Source organism: Lupinus angustifolius, unplaced genomic scaffold (genome assembly GCF_001865875.1).
Source record: "Lupinus angustifolius cultivar Tanjil unplaced genomic scaffold, LupAngTanjil_v1.0 Scaffold_79_26, whole genome shotgun sequence".
Taxonomy (NCBI): Eukaryota; Viridiplantae; Streptophyta; class Magnoliopsida; order Fabales; family Fabaceae; genus Lupinus; species Lupinus angustifolius.
The window spans coordinates 15,854-25,509 of NW_017723762.1; positions in this window are offsets into that span (position 1 = coordinate 15,854).

Sequence of the window (9,656 nt, forward strand, 5' to 3'; positions counted from 1 at the left end):
TGTTTCATGGGACTAATTTCAAATAGTGACAATATAAAATGTTATTTTTTCTCACTATGAGAAAGGTCCCAATTTTTTGAAAATGATGTCCCACTAGTGTCGGAGAAAGCTGGACAAGAGGAGAAGGATAAATTGGCTATTGATATAGCTCTCTAGAATGAAAATGATTACCTTTGTAAGAATTTCATTCTGAATGGATTGTTTGATGATCTCTATAATTACAATAGCCTATACAAGTCTGCCAAATTCATTTGATATCCACTTGAGAAGAAATATGATACTAAGGAAGTTGGGTCGAAAAAATATGTTGTTAGCCGCTGCCTCAAGTATTAGATGACTAATGATAAATCAATTGTGTCTCAGTCCTATGTGATACAAGGAATTACTCATGAAATTATTTCTGAGGGTATGCCCCTAGATGAGCAATTTCAAGTGGTTGTTATAAAGGACAAATTGCCTCCTGCTTGGAAGAACTTCAAAAACCTGTTGAGGCACAAGACCAAAGAATTATCTTTGGAATTTCTGGTCACTCATCTTCGCATTAAATAAGATACTTGTAGAAAATATCAGAGAGATGAGGTGTTGATTGTCTCCAATAATAGCACTAATAAGAAATTCTCAGGTACGATCCTAAAGCCTAATGACAATAATTTTAAGAATCAGATTTGCAATGGAAATAAGACCAAGAACAACAGTCACAACAAAAATTGGAACCCCCAAAATGTCCAATATGCTAAGCCACCTGCTAAGAATGACTCTGGCAACTTGTTTATCTACTTTAAATGTGGGAAGCTAGATCATATGGCACGCAAGTGCAGAAATAAAGCAATGGATCGTCCTCCACGGGTCAACATGATTGATGAGCCATTTGTGTTGGTGTTATTTGAGGTTACTATGTTTGGAGGTTATGATGAGTGGTCGATAAATACTGGAGGCTCACGCCATGTCTGCTATGATAGTGCTATGTTCATAACATACACAAATGTTGATGACAAGAAAGTGTTGTTGGGTGAATCCCACACCACTATTGTTGCTAGAACTAGTAATGTGGAGCTGAAGTTTGCATCTAGGAAGACTATGATTCTCAAATATGTGATGCCCACTCTAGAGATGAGAAAGAATTTTTTTTCTGATTTTTCCTTAATAAAATTGGTTTTACCCACACCATAGGGGCAACCTTGTATATTCTTACTAGGAATGAGGTATTTTTAGGAAAAGGGTATGCCATTGATGGCATGATTAAATTAAATGATGATGTTTTGATATATAAAGTTTTTGATTTAGTTTACATGTTGTGTGATTTTAATATTTGGCATGCTAGACTTTGTCATATTAATAAACGTGCAATTTCAAACTTGAATAGCTTAGGTTAAATTTCAAAGTTATCTAAAAATGATTTCGAAAATTGTGAATCATTCAGTCAAGCCAAAATAACTACAAAACCATAGAAATCAGGAGTGCGAGAATATGAGCCTTTGGATTTGATACATTCTGATAAATGTGAATTACATGGAACGTTAACTAGAAATGGTAAATGTTATTTTATTACTTTTATTGATGATTCCTATGACTTTATATATGTATATCTTATGAAAAATAAAAGTGAAGTGTTTGACATGTTTAAGTTATATATGACTGAAATTGTAAATCAACTCAACAAGAAAATAAAGAAACTCGGAAGCAATAAAAGCATTGATTATGATTCTAGCATATTTAATGAATTTTATAAATGGAATGATATTATTCATGAAACAACTACACCCTATTCGCCTGAAATGAATGGTACAACTGAAAGAAAGAAAGAATAGAATTTTAATTGAATTAGTTGTAGATATTATGTTAACTTCTTGTTCACACTCTCTTGGTGGAGTGAAATTTTATTAAGTGTATGATATGTGCTAAATAGAGTCCCCAAGGCCAAAAGCAAAATTTCTCCATATGAATTTTTTAAGAATAGACAATCAAACTTGTCTTATTTGAGAACTTAGGGATGTCTGGCTAATGTCTGAATACCAGACCCCAAGAGAGTTAAACTCGCAACTATAGTCTAAGAATGTTTATTCATTGGGTATGATGTAAACAGCAAGGCGTACAAGTTTTATTAGTATGTTGATAAGATTAAATAAATTATTTTGTAAAGTTGCATATTTAAAAAAGGATAATTTTATTTATGGTCGAGTTTTGAGGTTGATGGTAATGCCTCATTTTTGGGGTAAAGATAATATTGAATGTTTCAGCATCTTTAACTTGTAAGTTGAAATGTTTTAAATCTAATCTAATTTTTTTAATATATTGAGTTAACTTTCTAAAAACCTTCTTTAAATTGACATCGTATTTTCAATAATAAAGCATTTAAGTATTTAATTGCAAAAATGGGGTGTTAATTAGTGGTATTAGAGTTTATCCTTCCTATCCAGCTTGGGGTATACCTTTTCTCTGTGTGACTCTAGTGTGGTTGTTTAGTTTGTTGTGATTCTTGCCTCACTCACTGAGGTAATATTTTTGTCATAAAAGTGACAATTTTGTTTGTGGAAGATTAAATAACGGCTTAAATTTATGACTATATTCTTGTATGCATTGTTGGATAGTTAATGGACTAGTATAACATATTTTTGCTGTGTGACTCTTTGTTTATGTCTACTTAGCTAGAGCAAATCATTTTTTGGTGTCTTATTTTCATTGTGTAACTTCTCCTCACATTAGTCACCCGTTTAGACCTCATGGTATGTGTACCTTCACATCCATTTCATTTATAGCATGATTAATTGATATTGGTTCTTAAAAAAATCATTGATGTAATAAATATGTTTAACATGTTACTTTTATAAGGTGGTCGATATAGGTCTTCTATCTAATCCTTTTTTTAAAAGACACTTTGATTGAATTATAGTACTCGACTCGACATTATTTTTGTTTGATGTTGAGAATTTCAAACCGTTTTATATAATTGTGTCTTAGATAAGGATAGTTTCGTACAACTCTTTGAGTATATTCTTGCATTTTATTTCTAAACTTGACATAAGTATTTGAGTTCTAAATGTCTATTCAAACTGTATTTAGGTTATTCTTATCTAATTCATGTCATTCTAATGATATTTGTGAATTTCCAATTATCATTGATAACACAATCTATGTTTTTGGTTGAGCCTATTGTCTTTGTTCATTGAGTTGAATACATAAACTATCAATTCTCCTTCTACCACATTCTATTTTTTATTGTAGAAATGTTATCTTGAATTGGTTACTTCACCATTTTTGTTTTGCCCTTCGAACTTTAAAAATCTTTGTGTGCAAAGATGCTCATTTATTTGAAAAATATTTTCTTTCCTCTCTCACTATAATGTGACAAATGCAAATTTGAAATCTTCTTGAAATTGTTTTTGTTAGTTATCACCCTTTTAACATGTATCAAGTGACATGTTGGTATTTCTATCTAGTTTGTGTCCATTTAACCACTCTCATATTACTCAAGATCTTTACACTTATGTGAATTATGAGAATTTAATCTCTTTTCATATTGATTAATAAAAATGTCCATGTAGTTTTAATTCAATTTTTGCTAATGACCTAGAGTTATTGGTGCCATGGTAGATCCTAGAAATCTAGCTTTCTTAATAACTACTTGGTAAATTTTGTCCTCGTAATAATAATTTCCGATCAAGTTGTGTCTTCACAGCCTATTGTCGTATCTTGACATTTTAAATTTGACCAAGTGTTAGTTCTTGAATTTACCAAGTTGTATAAACCTGTATGTGGTTCGCTCTAGTAATTGACAACTAAGCTCTCTTAATGACTTTATTGATTGAGTTTGTGTTTGAGTTGTGTCTCTTTTGTTTGATTGCAAGTTTATAATCTTATTTTCCTTTGTATAACCTAACAAAATTTGGGAATGAAATTTCTTATTAGGGGGAAGGATTGTTACACCTACAATTTTCTATTTTTATACGAGTGAAAAATATGGATTTTCTTTTAGATTTATGTTAATAAAAATATGATTTTTAAATGAGTAATTGTTATTTGAATGATTATCCAATAAGTTTATGATTTGGTTTTTTATTAAAAACAACTTACTTCATTGGTTATCTTGTAGTCAAGTGAATCTTTATCTTCCAAGAGTTTGTTTTAAAAAAATGTTTTTTAAGATAGAAATGATATTTTTTTATATTAATAAAGTGTTCACATATTTTTGGAATACATATTGAATTTGCATTAAATAAACTTTTTGAGTATTCATCTTCTTATAATAATATACCTAGAAATATATCCTATCTTATTATTGTTGATAACATTTTTATCTTTATTTTAATTTTGATTTGAGTAGTTATGATATGATAACATTTTATGATAAAATATGTTAAGCATATTATCTTTTGATCACTTATCCCTAACTCTACAATATTTAACTTACTTTTTTAATCTTTTCAATCCTTTTATCCTTTGATCCTCATATCATCATAAAAACAACACTTATCTTAATAATTGTATATAGTTGTTACTAAAAGGTGATATATCTATATTATATATAAATCCAAAACTTCAAATAACTACCACCATGATTCTACTTTTCTATTTTGCCCTTAATATTTTTTATTTCTAAAGTAAAACCATATAATCATAGATAACTATCATTAATACATTTCACTTTAAGTTGGATATTATAATAAATACAAAAACTAGAACATGAAGTACATATTGATGTATTCAGTTAATTTCTAGCAACATAGCAAAGGAAGGCACACTATCCACAAGTAACTTGCTTCCCAAGCTACGCATCAACAAATGACTCTAGCCTGTTTTTCCTTATGCAATTCAAGTTGAATGCACCTGGATACATTTTAGCCTCCTCATTCATTAATGAATCTAGCTTAGATTAGATACATTTTACTTTCTTGCTAAACAAGAAACTGATTCTGTTATTCTGTTGTTATAGTTTTTCCTTCTTTCTCAATGTATAAATATATAGCAATGTAATTGAATCAGATCAATGAATGAGATGAATTCTTCTATTGGAAAATTGCAATATAGTATCAGAGCAAGTCTTTGATTACCAAAGCTGCGCAAATACATCACAAATCCCTTACCTAAATCTCTCAAATTCTCGTGCAAGTTGTCTGAAAATTCTTTTGTGATCTTCTGTAATTTTCTGCAACTCAACCATGACGAATTAGTTGAGTTTTGAATCAGATCGAGAAACTTCTTCATTTCTCAATAACAGTGATGTCCAGAGTCCCTTCTACTTGCATCCAGGTGAAAATCCAGGAGCAGTCCTGGTCACACCTCCTCTTGATGGTGTGAATTATCATGCCTGGTTCAGAGGTATGAAACGAGCTTTACTTTCTAAGAATAAGTATAAGTTCATTGTTGGAACAATTGCTATGCCTAATTCAATGGATCCTGAGTTTGATGTATGGGAACAATGTAATAACATGGTGGTTTCATGGATTACTCGTTGTCTATCTCCAAACATAGCACAAAGTGTAGTATACATAGAAAATGCAGAAGAGTTATGGTTAGATCTGAAAGAAAGGTTTTCTAAGGGAGATTACTTTAGAATGTCAGATGTTCTTCAAGAACTTCATTCAATCAAACAAGGTGATAGGAGCATTTCTAATTATTTCACAGATCTAAAAATTATGTGGGAAGAATTAGAATCATTGAGATCATTACCTTCATGTGTGTGCAAATGTGAAATGCAAATGTGATATGATGAAAACTGTGAAAAAGCAAAGAGACATTGAGTATGTGGTGTGTTTCTTGAAAGGATTAAATGATGAGTTTAATACTACTAAGGCTCAGATTTTGTTAATGGAGGCTTTGCCTTTGATCAACAAGACTTTTTCTCTGTTAGTTCAACAAGAGAGGCAATTAATTGGAATGAATCTCATTGCTCCAAAATCAATGATCAATGCTGCTGAAAGATCTAATTTCATATCAGGGAATAGAGGTGGATTTGGAAGTGGTTTTGTGCGAAACCGAGGAAGATACAATGATAGAGGTTATGGAAGAGGAATCTCAACCAAAGTGTGCACTTATTGTGGAAAAGAAAGGCACACAATTGAAACATGTTATCTCAAACATGGCTTTCCACCACATTTCCAAAGCAGTGGAGGAAAACAAAGCACTGGTGATGTCAATAGTGCAAGATTGATTCAGAACCAGAGGAACAAATGGATTCATTGCCACTTGGTAATCACAAACTTTCACCCATTCTGAATTTTAGTGCTGAACAATGTGATCAACTTGCAGCCTTACTCAAAAACTCCACTGTGTCAAACACTACCACTCATAATGTCAATCAGATAAGTCATGTTCCTGATAGTGAGTTGCAAATCCACAAAGGTGAATGTTCATGTAAATCAGAAAATTGGATCTTAGATTCTAGTGCCACAGATCATATATGTCATAATCCTTCATTGTTCATGTCCTATCATTCTATTAAACCTATTCATGTTAAATTGCCTAATGGAACTACCATACACACAAACTACTCTGGATTTGTGAAATTTTCTGATTCACTAATACTATATGATGTCTTGTTCATTCCTAGTTTTAAGTTCAATCTCATATCAATTAGCAAGTTAACCAAGTCTCTGAATTGTCAACTAACCTTTTATGATTCAAAATGTGTAATCCAGGATATGAATACATTGAAGATGATTGGAATTGCTCAAGTGAGAAATGCTTTGTATGTGATTAGTACCACTGTTTTCCAGCCCAAATCTAAGCTCCAAAAACACAATGTGAACTCTGTTTTCCAAGCCAAACATAATAAGCATCAGTTTGATTTATGGAACTTCATACTAGGGCATCCATCAATATCTGTGCTGCACAATTTATGTAAAAAAAATTCATATGTAAATTCTGATAGCAAGATAGTTTGTGATCATTGTTACTTGGCAAAACAATATAGGTTGCCTTTCTTGAGTCAGAAACATAGAAGTCCTGATTTGTTTGCAATTGTTCATATGGATATATGGGATCCTCTTTCTATTAGTTCAACACATGGACATAAATACTTTCTTACAGTGGTTGATGATCATAGCATAAACACATGGACTTTTTCGACGAAATCAAAAGCTGGACAAGACCTTTGATGCAAAATTTTACAACCTTTGTTAAGAACCAATACATTAAAACAGTAAAAATCCTAAGAACTGACAATGGAATTGAGTTTAATGATTCACAATTTTTTAGTAACTTAGGCATCATTCATCAAACCTGATGCACTGAAACTCCTCAGTAGAATTCAGTGGTTGAGAGAAAGCATAGGCATCTTCTTAATGTCACTAGGGCTTTAGTGTTTCATTCAAAATTTGTCTCAGCATTATTGGTCCTATGCTTTACAACATGCTACCTTTCTCATAAATAGATTACCAAGCAAAATTCTTAAAAACAAATGTCCTTATGAACTTTTGCATCAAACAAATCCTAACCTATATGATATTAGAGTCTTTGGATGTCAAACATTTGCCACCACAAGTCATCATAACAGATCAAAACTAGAAGCAAGGTCAAGGAAGTGTGTGTTTCTAGGGTATAAGTTAGGCACAAAAGGTTTTATTCTTCTAGATTTGCATAGTAGACAAATTTTTGTGTCTAGAAATGTTATATTTCATGAAAACATTTTTCCTTACATTGTGCTCACTGAAATTAGTCTTGATACAATACCCTCATCCATTCTTTGTGACACTAACAAGACCAATGATTTTTCCTTTCTGGAAATTAACCCTCCTAATTATCCAAACACTAATAGAACAACTTTGCACCAAACTATCATACAGACCTCACCTACACAACATAGAGATTCATCACCAACTGAATCTCATCAGCAAAACCATTCTCTTTCACCTTCCTACCAATGTATGCCATTTTACTTCAATATTCCAACAACAAATGAGCCTAGTACTTCTCCATTATTATCACACACCAGAAAATCATATAGACTAAGACATCCTCCCATATACCTTAGAGACTTTCACTGCAACATTCTCACTTCATCTCCTCCATCATCACAGAAAAGGTATTTTTCATCCTCTCTCTTTTGTTTTATCATACACAACCATGTCTCAGTCACATTTTGTCTATAACCACCAATATTGAACCTAAACACTATAGTCAAGCTGTCAAGTTTCCTCATTGGGTCAAGGCTATGCAAACAAAATTAGATGCACTAAAATTAAACAACACTTAGAGTTTGGTTGATTTTCCTAGTGACAAGGTTCCCATTGGTTCCAAATGGGTTTATAGAATCAAATACAAGTCAAATGGCAGCATAGAGAGGTACAAAGCCAGACTTGTTGCCAAGGGTTATAACCAGACCGAATGGATTGATTTCTTTGATACATTTGCACCAGTCATCAAACTTACAACTGTGAGATTATTGTTAGCCATTGCAGCATCTCAAAACTGGTTACTTCATCAACTTGATGTGAACAATGCCTTTTTGCATGGTGACTTAGAAGAGGATGTATATATGGCAATTCCTGATAGTGTCCTCCCTACAAAACCAAATCAGGTCTGCAAATTGCATAAGTCTCTTTATGGACTCAAACAAGCAAGTAGGCAATGGTATACCAAGTTGTCCTCTTCTCTAATCTCTATTGGCTATAAACAATCAACTCATGATCACTCATTGTTCACTAAGAAGAACAATTCGAGATTCACTGCCTTGCTTGTATATGTTGATGATCTGATCCTAGGAGGCAATGATCCTATAGAAATCTCATTTGTGAAGCAGCATCTTGATACTGAATTCAAAATAAAGGACTTAGGAGCATTGATGTACTTTCTTGGTTTGGAGGTTGCTAGATCTCATGCTAGGATTACCCTCTGTCAAAGGAAATATGCTCTTGACATATTATCCGATACTGGTTTTCTTGCCTCAAAACCAGTCTCCACTCCTATGGTTAAAACTACAAAACTTCATCAGGATCCTTCAAACACATTGGTTGATCCAGTCTCCTATAGAAGACTGGTTGGTAGGCTGCTATACTTGACAAATACACGACCAGATTTATATTATTTTGTGCAGCAATTGAGTCAATTTTTGACTAATCCTACAACTTTGCATCATCAAGCTCTCACTCGAGTATTGAGATACATTAAAGGATCTCCTGGTCAAGGGCTTTTCTACTCCTCCAAATCTTCTCTTCAACTTAAGGCTTTCAGTGACTCAGATTGGGGTGCGTGTCTTGATTCAAGGAAATCAATTTCTGGTTATTGTGTGTTCCTTGATCAATCCCTGATTTCATGGAGAACTAAGAAACAAACCACTGTTGCTCGTTCTTCATCAGAGGCAGAGTACAGAGCTTTAGCTGCCACTGGTTGTGAGCTCCAATGGCTTACTTATCTATTTGCCAAATTCTACATCTCCTTCTCTGCCCCTACTGTTTTGTATTGTGATAATGATTTTGCAAGACACATTGCTGCTAATTTAGTGTTCCATGAGAGGACCAAACACATTGAAATTGATTGTCATGTTGTTAGAGAACGATTACAGGCTAAAATCTTCCATCTTCTACCCATTCCTTCTGCAGAACAGTTGGCTGACATCCTCACAAAACCCTTGGATCCATCTCCTTTTCATTATCTTCTTGGCAAGCTGGGAATCATCAATCTATATTCTCCATCTTGAAGGGGGCTATTGATGTATTCAG